The following is a 3,478-nucleotide window of genomic DNA, read 5'->3' on the forward strand; positions in this document are numbered from 1 at the left end:
TGTTTCTTTTTTAGTCAATGATAATACCTAAGGGATTTTACATTACAGAGAATGCTATGACTTCAGAATTTATAATTATACAGTAAAGCTTTTTATATTTCATTAGTTGTCAATATTCTCATCACTGTACAAATTAGCATAAAATTGTTATAAAACTAACTAGCAGCAAGGTGGTTTGTGTTAAAATGATGCATGATGTTTAAAAGTTGGCCCACAACTATTTGAGGAGTGTGGGAAGCCCTGCTGTGCTCTCGGAGATTCTCAAACCGAAACTACAAGTTGACAGCTAGTCTCTGCGCGCTGGGGGGTTGGAGCCCATGCAAATTGACTCAAGAACCAGATACCTGTTTCTTTCGAAGCCGTGATTCTTTGATCTTTCTTCCCCTTCCTGGATTCCTTTGTATCCATACTGAGCTTTGATGTCTTATTATCACCTAAATGCCAATTGCTTACCTGTGATGCCTTTGAGTATAAATCCTCTCCCGTCACTAAGTAAAGTGCACCTTGATGAGAAACGTCTCTTGGTGTGTGCGTCCTTTTCTCTGCTTTCCCCATACTGCAGGTCTCCCACATTCCCGGTTCGTGGAACCCCACGCAGGTAGGAGCTGCGGGACGGCATCCTACAGAGGAGATTGTGTAATTATTTATTAAAATAGTTTAGATAGTTTTCATAATGTTTATGTAACAATAGCCTATGTGAAGTTATTACTAAACAAATTTTCTGCAATATATTTATACTAAACATCAAGTTTCTCATTGTTGAATTTATCATGGCAGGTTTGAATATACAAGCCTCGTACACTTTGTCTTTTCAGCTTTATTGACATATATTCAACAAGTAAAATATACTTAGGTTCTATAATGTGGTGTCATGATGCTTGTATTGTGGTGTGATCATCACAATCCAGATGATTATCATATCCATCACCTCATACAGGTTCATTGGGAAGACTTAAGATACATTCTGAGCTCAGAAAGAATTAAAATACTAGCAGGGCTGGAGAGATGGCTCAGCAGTTAAGAGCACTGGCTACTCTTCCAGAGGATCCAGGTTCAATTCCCAGCACCCACTTGGCAGATCACACTTGTTCGTGAGTCCAGTTCCAGGGTTTCTGAGGCATATATATATATATTATATATATATATATAATATATATAACATATAATATAAAAATATACATAAATATAAATAAAGCTGGGCAGTGGTGATGCACACCTTTAATCCCAGCGCTCAGAAGGCAGAGGCAGGAGGATCTTTGTGAGTTTAAGGACACCCTAGTCTACAAAGTGAGTTCTAGGATAGCCAGAGCTACACAGAAATCTTTTCTTGGGGCGGGGGTGGGTGGAATATATATATAATATATATATGTGTGTATATATTATACATATAACACATATACATGTATATAGTCATCATCATAGAATTATCATTGCTCACAATGAGAATAAAAACTACTTTTAAACACTTAGATTGAAAGGATTTTCTCTTTTTTTGAAAGGTTATTCTAGTTATATCCAGGAAAAACAAGTTTTACCTAATTAGCTCATATATTCAAGGAATGTTTTTCTGAATGCATTTGCTATGACAGAGTCCGAACCCTGCCCTCCACTTTTACTATCATGGGAAGATTATCTGTCCCGAGTGTCTGTGAATGACAGGGCAGTTGTGTATCTTCAGGAATCTCTTGGTTACTTGGTCTGTGTTCTTGGCTCAGTCCTAGGGTAAGTAGGACACTGGGAAGAGAGAAAAAGCTCTATCTACCTTCTTTAGTGATCGGGAGTCATCTGTCTGTCTCAGCCTTCTCTCCTCTAGAACCTTCCTGTCCTCTGAGCTTTAGTCTACATGTGGGGGATGGGCTGGGGGTTGGAGTCATTTGCTGTACACCTGAAAACAGACTAGTAGGCCTGTGTATATTGTTAGCATTTCACAGATATGGTATTAATATGTTGCTTTTAATGTTAATGTGAGGTACTTTCAATTTTTAAGCTATCTCTACTAGAACTGGGAATGGTAGTGTATGCCTTTAATATTAGTATTAGAGATGATCTCAGAGTTTGAAGGCAGCATAGTCTACATAGGGAGCCCCAGAACAACAGGGCTTCACAGAGAAACCCTGTCAAAACAAAAACAAAAACAAAAACAAAAACAGAGACAGAGGCAGGTGAATTTCTGAGTTCGAGGCCAGCCTGGTCTACAGAGTAAGTGCCAAGACTACACAGAGAAACCCTGTCTCAAACAAACAAACAAACAAACAAAAAAACAAAAACAAAAAGATTGTCCTATTCAAATGTTCTTTAAAAGGACTTTATTAAAGGTAATTATGTTTTTAAGGAACATAGAGCAGTTAAGAATGGTCTTAAAGAGTTGCGCTATCGCTAAGTAGGCTCTTTGCAGTGTGACACTGCTGTGCTTTTAAGTCTCTGGCATGAAGATGTAGGACTTGACCTGGGACATGCTGGGAGAACCAGAGTGGAACAGCCGTGAAAGTGTGCAGTGCACAGCACTGGAATTCAGCAGATGATCTGTTAATCCTTACCGCATCAGGAGTGGCAGAGTGAGCTGGTTGCTGAGAGACTAAAGGGCTGGCATCATCCTGACATGTAGCCATTGCCATTAAAGCTATTAAAACAGGTAGAGGAATAGTTCTAAAAATGAGAAGTGTCTTTTAAAGATTGCTGGCTTTGGACTGTGGCTATGGTTGTGAGGAGATGTCCTTCAAGAAACACGGTCATCGCGAGCTCATGTTTATGCTTCGGATGCTTTTGAGTGGGTCGAGAATGGGCAGGGTCTTGTCTTCACATGAAAACAGTAGCAGATGTCCACTCACTGATATAGCTTCTACATTTTTATCCTTTGAGTATGATCTGCAAGGGTCACAGTATGTCTTCAGAATGTTTTGAGAGAAGTGATTACAAAGCAGTCTTTTGGATCCTGGTTTTGACTTTTTGAGTATGAATGTCTTGGTTAACAGGATTTCTGGGTGAGACTTGAATCTAGTTTCTTTACTCCCACTTCATGGTCCAGGCCTTGTGGACTACAGGCGTCATCTAATGGCCAGGCTGCCTCTACCACTTCCAGCCTAACACATCTTTCTAGTAAGAGCTTGTCACAGGTCCTGGGACCCTAGGACCCAGAGTTACTTCTGGGATCCAACATAGTAGCCTTCCTCCCACTTCCAGTTAGGCTTGCTGCTTTGCGGCGGCTAGGGTGGACAGGCTACACCTACCTTTTCTAGATTGGTCTTCCTTCTGAGTACCCTGCTTCTCTTCGTTCCAGTCTCTGAATGTTATTTCTACAGAGAGCCTTCATAAACTGCCCTGCATCAAAGTAGAATCCTGTCCATTTCCTCTGTCTCATATTTGTTACGGTACCTAATGCTTCCTGAAGTACTACATCCAGTAGTTTATACCTGTTAGCATCAAGAACCTGCCTGCAGCAGATATGTGGGCGGGTCCACAGACCTGTTGCCAGGACAAC

Source organism: Mastomys coucha, unplaced genomic scaffold (genome assembly GCF_008632895.1).
Source record: "Mastomys coucha isolate ucsf_1 unplaced genomic scaffold, UCSF_Mcou_1 pScaffold8, whole genome shotgun sequence".
Lineage (NCBI taxonomy): Eukaryota > Metazoa > Chordata > Mammalia > Rodentia > Muridae > Mastomys > Mastomys coucha.